A 9,849-nucleotide genomic window follows, 5' to 3' on the forward strand; every position below is an offset into this window, starting at 1 on the left:
AAAATCACAATGCGATTTTGGTTTCGTGTTGCAATTATATCGTTGCGATTTTCATTTCGCGTTGCGATTTTCATTTCTCTCGTTGCGATAGTCATTTTCGTGTTGCGATTTTCATTTTCATGTTGCGATTTTAAGTTTATAAACTATTCTTCTTCTGCATTACTTCAACCAAAAGACAAAACAAAGACAAATACTAACTTCACAGGGTTAAAGACTAAACAGTTTAGCAGTATTGGCAGCAATCAAATGAATTTAATAAGAAATCTAAGTGAAATGGTTAATCTATTATTGAAATTACTAGTAAACTTATCATCAATTTCAATATGAAAAACCTAAAATAATGCAAAAATTTCAAAATAAAAATAATTAAAAAAACTAACCCTCGGAGGTTGATTTTTCATTTCTGAATGACTGTGAGGGATTTCTGACCGTGAAGGTTGTGAGGGATTTCGCCGGAGATGGGGACGGAAATCTTCGGAGATATGGACGGATTTTGCCGTAGAGAGTGAGAGATGGAGATGAGACTGAGTTGTGATTTTAGGTTTTAGGTTATGAGTTGCGATTACGGGATATACTGTGGACGGTTCAGTTTCCGATATATTAATATATTCGTGTTTGGAGTTTGAAAAAAAATACGCGTTAATACGAATGGCGCTATGTAAATCGCAATGCGAATTAGGAAAATTGTAATGCGATTACGTAAATCGCAATGCGAATACGTAATCGCATTGCGATTTACGTAATCACATTGCGATTTTCCTAATTCGCATTACGATTTACGTAATCGCATTGCGATTTACGTATTTGCATTGCGAATTAGGAAAATCGCAACGCGAATTTGGGAAATCGCAATGCGATAGTCAGAATCGCGTTGCGAATCTGGAAACTGATTTGCGATACCGGAGATCGCGTTGCGAATTATCGATCGCATTACGATTTAGTTGGTCATTTTTACAAATCCAAAAAAAGTTAGTTAAAATCGTATATTATAAGGCATTTTTGGTCACTGGGGTTATTTTCTCAATATTTAATTCAGGTCATCACCATTTTCTTTTAACTATTTCCTCTGAATTCGCAGGGTATTCAAATCTTTCCAGGTAAAATTATTTTGATTGTTTTCAATAAAATAATTGAAACACCTTTATTTCCAATGCAATTATTATTATTTTAGAAATGGGAGCAGCTCTTGAAAGTTAACGTGGATTTTGATTGGTTTTTTATGCTAATTTATAATTTTATGAGGCTCTAAATAATGATGATTTTGGTTTCTTGAATTACCCTTCTCGCTGTTTTCACAGAAAATCAATTTTAGAATTCTTTTTTCATGTAATATAATCTACTTTTGACGATGGTTTTCATATAAAAAAATTTCCCATTTCATAGATTTCTTGACTTATAAATATGAAAAATTATTAATTTGGGTGGTGGATTTCTGAAATATTTCTACCCTTGGTTAATTAATTTCTTGCACAAAATCATTCACTGACTTTGATTCAAAAGGTTTTTGAAATTGCAATTGTATATGAACATGTCATCTTACTGCAGTTTAATTTTGCTTCATTTTTTGGTACGTTTGTTTCCATTGTTATTGAATTCTTACTAGGATACCTATTTCTAGTTAGGGGTCAGTGATGGATCGGTCGGGGCTGTCCGGGACGGTCAAATTTCAAATTTTCATACATTTTAGATATTTTCTTGGGTTTTTATGTTGATAATATATTTTTGTCCTTCAAAATTTTATAAGTTTTCCCCTAGCATAAAAGATTGCATTGGTCTCTGGTTAGGGTTATTGGAGCATGCAATTTATGGTTGTTTTATGCCTGTTTTTAAAGGAGAAAAATATAAAGGAGATTTTATCTAATTTTCTCAGAATGAGTCACATTGATGATTCTAGGCGAAATCAAATAGCAGCTCTTTTGTGAGTTATAAATTTCACAAAAACTTTCAAAGAAGACACCGTACCAAGTGTAATTGAAGAGGTAATAGACATGGTTTCCTTGTCTTCTCTTTTATTTTGTTTATCCGCCTGATTATTTTCTGAAGATTTGCATTTCTTTTTCCTTTCAATTTATCAGGGTCTCTTTTTGGGTTCTATTGCAGCTGCTAATAATGTGGATGCACTTAAACGTTTTAATATCACTCATATCTTAACTGTGGCTTGTTCCCTAAAGCCTGCGCATACGGATGACTTTGTGTATAAAGTTATACCTGGTAGGAATGTTCTTGTAGAAATCAGAGTAATTCTCTGTAATTGCTTATTCTTTTCAATATGACAGATTACATATTTATATACAAAATATCTCTCTAAAGTAGGAAACTCTAAGAAAGGAAAAATAATAATCCTAGGATATGATCCCTTAAAATAAGGGATTTTAGAAATCTATTTACAAAATCATATCTCTATAGGAATGGTAACAAATCATATCTCTATAGGAATGGAAACAACTCATCTCTATAATTCCTACACTCCCCCTCAAGCTGGAGAATATACATTGTATAATCCCAGCTTGAATAGGAATTTATTGAAAACAGGCTTTGGCAAAGCCTTAGTAAGAATGTCTGCAACTTGTTCTTCTGAAGGAATGTATGAAAGTGTCGCTGTCTTTTTGTTAACTTGATCAGCAATAAAATGCCTATCAATCTCAACATGCTTTGTCCGATCATGTTGAACTGGGTTCTTGGCAATTTGAATAGCAGATTGATTATCACACAAAACTTCAAAGTGATCCTCTTGATTAGTGACAAGTTATTTCAGTAGTTTAAGTAGCCAAATTCCTTCACATATTCCCAATGCTAATGCTCTGAATTCAGCTTCAGCACTACTTCTTGAAACGATAGATTGTTTCTTACTTCTCCAAGTTGTAAGGTTTCCCCAAACAAAGGTGCAGTAGCCACTAGTGGATCTCCTTTCAGTAAGGTCTCCGGCCCAACTAGAATCTGTAAAGATCTTAACATTTCTGTCTTGTGTCTTCTTAAACATTAAACCGTGTCCTGGAGTTTTCTTCAAGTACTTGAGAATTCTATTTGTTGCTGCCATATGCTCTTCAGTATGATTGGTTATGTGTTGACTTATCACATTTACAGGAAATGCTATATCTGGCCTTGTCAAGGATAAATAAATTAGTTTCCCAACTAATCTTTGAAATTTCTCTTTGTCTACTAAGGACCCATATTCTTTGTTGAATTTCAAGCTTGCCTCCATTGGTGTATCATTCGGCTTACAACCAAGAAAACCAGTTTCTTTGAGTAAATCAAGTATATATTTTCTTTGGTTGATCACAAGTCCTTCTTTTAACCTTGCCACCTCCATTCCTAGGAAATACCTTAGCTTTCCCAAGTCCTTGGTTTCGAATTCCTTATTTAACAACTTCTTCAAATTGCAAATCTCTTCTTCGTCATCTCCGGTAAGAATTATGCCGTCCACGTACACAATAAGGATAGCTTTCTTATTTGTAGAAGTTACCTTGATGAAAAGAGTATGATCGGCGAGGGACTGCTAGTAGCCGTTTTTTAGGATGACTTTAGTGAACCTCTCGAACCAAGCTATGGGTGATTGTTTTAACCCGTATAGAGACTTGTTGAGCTTGCAAACCTTATTGCTACCTTCAGCAGACTGTAAGCCAGGTGACATTTTCATATAGACTTCTTCTTCTAGCTGGCCATTAAGAAAAGTGTTTTTTACATCAAGTTGGTGTAATTGCCAATCGCAATTTACAGTCAAACTTAGGAGTACTCGAACAGTATTCAGCTTCGCCACAGGTGCAAAGGTTTATGTGAAATCTATCTCATATGTTTGCGTAAAACCTTTGGCCACTAGTCTCGCTTTGTATCGTTGGATGCTACCATTAGAGTTATACTTTACAGCAAAGATCCATTTACAGCCAACAACCTTATTTCCTTGAGGAAGTTCTGTAACAGTCCAAGTAGCATTTTTCTCTAGTGCAGAAATTTCCTCTTCAACAGCCCTTCTCCATTTAGAATCCTTTAGAGCTTCAGTTATGCTTGTGGGAACCTGTTCTTTATCCAAGGTTGCTGTAAATGCTTGAAAAGAAGGCATCAGAGAATTATAACCAGCAAATTTTTCAATAGGATGCTTGGTGCACTGTCTAACCCCTTTTCTAATAGCAATAGGGAAGTCATCTAGAGTAGTGGAAATAGACTTACTGATTTCTTCTTCTATTTTGGCAGCTGGACCCAAATCCAATTCTCGGCAAGAATCAGATTGCAAAACAGCCTCATGAATGTGTTTTCTTTTCCTTGTATAGAAACGGAGTTGTTTGATTGGTGTTGTTTGTGGAAGATTTTGAATGGGAGTAGGTGTATTTTCAGGAAGGGTATTTAAAGTGGGTATGGGTGAAGTAGTGATAGGAACTACAGGTGGATCAATGGGAGTAGTTACAGGTGACAAATCTATAGGTAAAGACAAGGATGATGGCAATTCTGAAGGCTGAGAATGAAAAGTGGGTGGAGATACCTGATATGGCTGAAAATCGCTCCATGTCTCCCCCTGAATTTTAGCCTGAATGAAATAGGGATCCTGCTCATAAAAAGTGATATCCATAGTGGTGAAAAATCTTTTAGAAGGAGGATGATAGCATTTATAACCCTTCTTGAGTGAAGAATACCCAACCAGTACACACTTTAATGATTTAGGATCTAACTTGGACTTATTAGGAGCAATGTTTTGGATAAAAACAGTACAACCAAATATTTTAAGTGGAAGAATGGAGGAGATAGGTTTAAAATGGGGAAAGTATTGCAAAAATATAGATTGAGGTGTTTGAAATTGTAAAACCTTACTAGGAATTCGATTGATTAAATATGTAGCAGTTAATAAGGCTTCCCCCCACAAATATTTTGGAACATTAGTGGTAAATAGAAGAAAACGAGTAACTTCAAGGAGGTGTCTATTTTTTCTTTCGGCAATACCGTTTTGTTGTGGGGTGTCAACACAAGAACTAATCTGAACTATGCCCTTTTCCCTGAAAAACACACCCAAAGACTTAGCAAAAAATTCACTACCATTATCAGATTTAAAGAGATGAATTTTAGACCCAAATTGAGTGAGAACCATGTTATAAAATTGGGTAAAAACACCAGCAATTTCAGATTTATCTTTTAGCAAATAAGTCCAAGTTATCCTACTGTGATCATCAATGAAAGTGATAAACCACTTACAATTATCAACATTCTTCACCCGAGAAGGACCCCAAATATCATTGTGGATCAAAGCAAAAGGGTGAGAAGGATTATATGTAGAAGGAGAATAAGTTGATTTAGTATGTTTGGCAAGAGAGCACACTTTGCAAGAAAAAGAATTTGGCCTTTTATGAATGAATAGAGCAGGAAAAACTTTCGCAAGATAGTGAAAAATAGGATGACCTAAACGATAGTGCCATAACATAACATTATCAACTTTTTTTAAAGCGGTGAAAGATTTCGAGATTTCGGTTTTAGTAGAGGCAGAAAGAGATCATTCTGCAAGCTGGCCTTACCAATCATCTTCTTCGAGTTCAGTGCCTGCAAAGTACAATCAATATCATTAAAAATTGCAGAGCAGTGCAAGTCGGTGGAAAGTTTACTAACGGAAACGAGATTGCAAGCCAGATTTGGTACGAAGAGGACATTTTTAAGTACAATCTGGTCATTGAGAATAACAGTGTCATGTTCTTCTATTTTGCACAAAGAACCATCAGCCGTTTTGACAGCTTTACCAAAGTTTGGAAAAAATTGCAAAACAAATCCTTATTACCAGTCATATGATCCGTAGCACCAGAATCGAGGATCCAATTAGGGGACGACTGGGAGGAGAAAAAAAACTGTAGCATGAGGTTTACCTTCTGGTTCTTTCATGACCAGATTACCTTCTGATTGAGCAGCAGAACCAGAAAAATTTTCTGGATTTGAAGTGATCTCCGGAGTAGGAGAAGAAGTTGTGGACATCGTCTAGGTTGGAAAGAAACCGTAACCTAAGCTGATACCATATAGAAATCAGAGTAATTCTCTGTAATTTCTTATTCTTTTCAATATGACAGATTACATATTTATATATAAAATATCTCTCTAAAGTAGGAAACTCTAAGAAAGAAAAAATAATAATCCCATGATATGATCCCTTAAAATAAGGGATTGTAGAAATCTATTTACAAAATCATATCTCTATAGGAATGGTAACAAATCATATCTCTATAGGAATGATAACAAATCATCTCTATAATTCCTACAGTTCTCCCTTATCAGGTTGTACGACTGAACTAACATATCATAAAGCTGGAACTTTTCATGCTCCGGATTCCTTGGCATTGTAAATTCGTTTGTCTATCGTTATCTAAACGGTGTGCATTTGTGCAGTGTGCTTGATGACACCCAAGTGAAAATCAAGCTATCTCCTAATGCATACTTTAGCTTTGCCAGAATTTTGTTTAAAAACAGAGTGATGTAGGATAAGTAAGCAGAAGAGATCAACTATAAAAATCTGGTAGTAAAATCGAAAATTGAATGAAAATAGTGAGGGGTTGGAGGAAATTGGGGATAACAAAAGAAATAGAGAGAACATTAGAAAGGAATCAACAGAGGAAGAAAATATCACCATAACTCAAATATTCAACATCCAAGACCCCTATAAGTTACAAGATGCCAAATATAAGCCTAAAATCCTCATACTTGGAAAAGAAGTAAGATGATAGTTAACATAAATATTTTAAATGTCGGTAATATATGATTATATACAAAAGTAGTATTCATTGATGAGTTTCTAGCTAAGTCGAAGATTGTTACACTGGCCAAAAAAGAAAAACTAAGATTTTGACTAGTTATCCTTGAGGTTCAATTGTATGCTAATCACTGCATATTTAACTGTCTGCTCTCTATGCTCCATCATCCTGTTAGTTCCCTTCATGTTTTATTAATTTCTACCCGATTTGTTCCTCTTGTTACATAATGATTTTGTATAGTTTTTTATGTGCTTCCTCTGCTGCATTATGATTTCTTCCTTCCATAGAAAGAATAAGTGTTGGTGCTTTAATCTGATATCTATCCTGCTGCTATGTTTTCTTATGCTTATTAATGTTATAACTTTAACCCTTCCGAGCATACAAATTTGGCATTCAGTGACAACTCTTATAATCTTTTTCCGCCATCTTTGAGACAGTCTTGGACAAAGAAGACACAGACATAAGTCAGTATTTTGATGAATGCTTCAATTTCATTGATGAAGCAAGAAGACAAGGTGGTGGTGTATTAGTTCACTGCTTTGTTGGAAAATCAAGAAGGTAATGTTACTACTGATCTTTTGTTCTTTCTGACTTGATTGGTTCCTACAGATATTTTATGTGTTTAGGTGACTTGCATTCAATATCCACACTTCTGTATTGTGTTGCCAACTTGCCATGCTTATATCCACTGTTTTTAAGGTATGCATTTTAGCACAAGAAAATAAAATAAAAAAATACCTCAAATCCTTTTCGGTGAGTCATTTTTGACCAGGCACATGCTTGAGTGCTTGACGTGTCTAAGTGTGCTTTTTAGTGAGGCGACATCCCAGGTTTACATTGCCTTCAGATCTCTGGTTTAAATCATTAATAAAGGATTTAATTTCACTTGAATTTTGTCTCTATAAGGTGGCAATGTGCTGATTAACCTTTTTAAGTATGGTTACTTTGCTCGTGTTGTTGATGCTAGTATGTAGAAGCGAATTGAGAAGCACTGTAACAATTACATTTGGAAATAGAGTTAAATATTCAGGGTTTGTCATAATTTGCTTCAGTTAGCAGCCTGATTATCAAAACTGTATTTTCCAAATAGTGTCTATTCACCTTGCAAGGATCAACAATTTGTGACATAACTTCTTCTCTGCTTTCCAATGCTTAAATAACACATTCTGAAAAGATATTCTTTCAGGCTACACATTGGTCCTTACAATTGCTAGATGCTTAACTTGAAGATTTCTTTTCTCAGATAAGTCATTCTGTGTACTGAAAATTGTTTTGTCATGCAGTGTGACTGTTGTTCTTGCTTATTTAATGAAAAAGCATGGTATGAGCTTATCAGAGGCCTTGGAACATGTGAGGAGCAAACGACCCTTGGCTGCTCCTAATCCTGGCTTCATCCAGCAATTGAAAGAGTTTGAAAAATCTCTACAAGGTGCGTGTTAATATTATTTTTATAGATAAATACAAACACCTTTATATTAACCCCCTTACGCATGCCGACAACGCCTGTATAGCATGCCTTAATGTAGTTGGTTAGAACAACTATATATATATATAGAAAGGGGGGTTTTAGGATCCACGTACACCTAACCTTTCTAGGATTGTTGGATGAGTGGAAATATACGACTGAGATTATTTCCTTTTTTTTTCCATGAATATCTGCTCATTTCCTATTGTTAATCTCAGCCTTCTATTTTCACTCATCTAATGATCCTAAGAAAGGTGTAAAACTAAAAAGTTTTACACGGTGTGAACGGATCCTGTCTCATATATGAGAAATCTTTAAAGGCTGATAATGTAGCTTGTTGACTTGAGAAATCTCCATGCCATTACTTCATGGAGCTGCATTCATAAATGACAATGTTAATATCACCATTTGTTGTTTTCCCAGCACATCATTGTTTTTGCATTGACTGATCGATTTCCTCTGCACAGCCAACAAAGAACAAATGAAAGCTAATGAATGAAGAAAAGCTGCTTCACCTTGTAGAGAATCACTCAGTCAGGCGAAGGTATTGATATGATAAAAAAATAATATATTGATTTGAAGGCTAGCAGCTTGGATATGTCTGCTGCTCCCATTTGCATCAAGAAAGAGTCTCCTTTATAACCATTTTTGTTTCCTTTTTCAAAGTTGGAAATTGGAAATTGGAAAGGGCCTCATTGGTGCTATGTTGTGTAACTTGAGTTTAAAAATTTGGGTTTGAATTTCCCTTTTTATATAAACTTGAATTCTGAAATTTAAGTTTTCAAGTACATAAAAATATCTTAGTCTGCTAAAGCAAATTCACAGGCCACGAGCACCCCAAATGTTTTGAAGGGAAAAAATAATATATGGATTATGAAAATGATGGTAATTACTAATGTACCATAAACAAACTTTTCTTTTTATAAAAATTAAAGCAAATGAAAATATTAATGGAAAGGGAAAAAAAGGGGGGGGGGGCAAACGTAAACTTTTTAGTTTCTTTAATAGGTATGATTTTTAAGACATTTGAGGCATTTTTTATTCTGTTAATCCTTCAATGACTCTACATGATTTACTGAATAAAAAAATTACCAATGATAAAATTTACTGAATAGAATTTAAAATACAAAACTCCTTGCTTTGCACCCTGGAATCAGAGTTGTCTTTACTCGCAGAGAAACTAATATGGTTGCACATCTCATATTTGATTTGTTTCTAATATTTTAAATTATATCTCGAATCTTTGTTATCATAGACGCAATAAATAATTAACCTCATTTATCCTTAAAAGTGTCTTTTATTGTGGAGTGATTTTCATACTTACAAGTTTTGGATGATAATATGGCACAATCATAAATGAAAGGGATTACAAATCAAAATTTAAGGATCAAAATGTGAAAAAATATTGAACTATAAGACTAATGTGAACCACAAAATTATTTAAAGGCATAATTATATTATTGGCCTTCAAACTTTTCAGCAAATGGTTGTTTATAACTTTTAGTAGATTTTTTCTGTTTCTTTTGGCCTTTAAATATTCATTTTTATTATAGTAAACCAACTAATGAGAAAAATAATATAAACATTTATTTTGTTTTATTTTTGGCCAATTTTTTAAACCTTTTTATACTCTTTAAAAATTTAAATACATTTTATCGTTTTAAATAGTTT

General features: G+C 34.1%; 1 pseudogene; it reads left to right on the forward strand.

Annotated features, from left to right (window-relative positions):
• Window positions 1-1,459: 1,459 nt before the first annotated feature.
• Window positions 1,460-8,807, forward strand: LOC120191895 (annotated as a pseudogene).
• The last annotated feature ends 1,042 nt before the right edge of the window (window positions 8,808-9,849 follow it).

Source organism: Hibiscus syriacus, unplaced genomic scaffold (genome assembly GCF_006381635.1).
Source record: "Hibiscus syriacus cultivar Baekdansim isolate YM2019G1 unplaced genomic scaffold, ASM638163v2 tig00116971_pilon, whole genome shotgun sequence".
Taxonomy (NCBI): Eukaryota; Viridiplantae; Streptophyta; class Magnoliopsida; order Malvales; family Malvaceae; genus Hibiscus; species Hibiscus syriacus.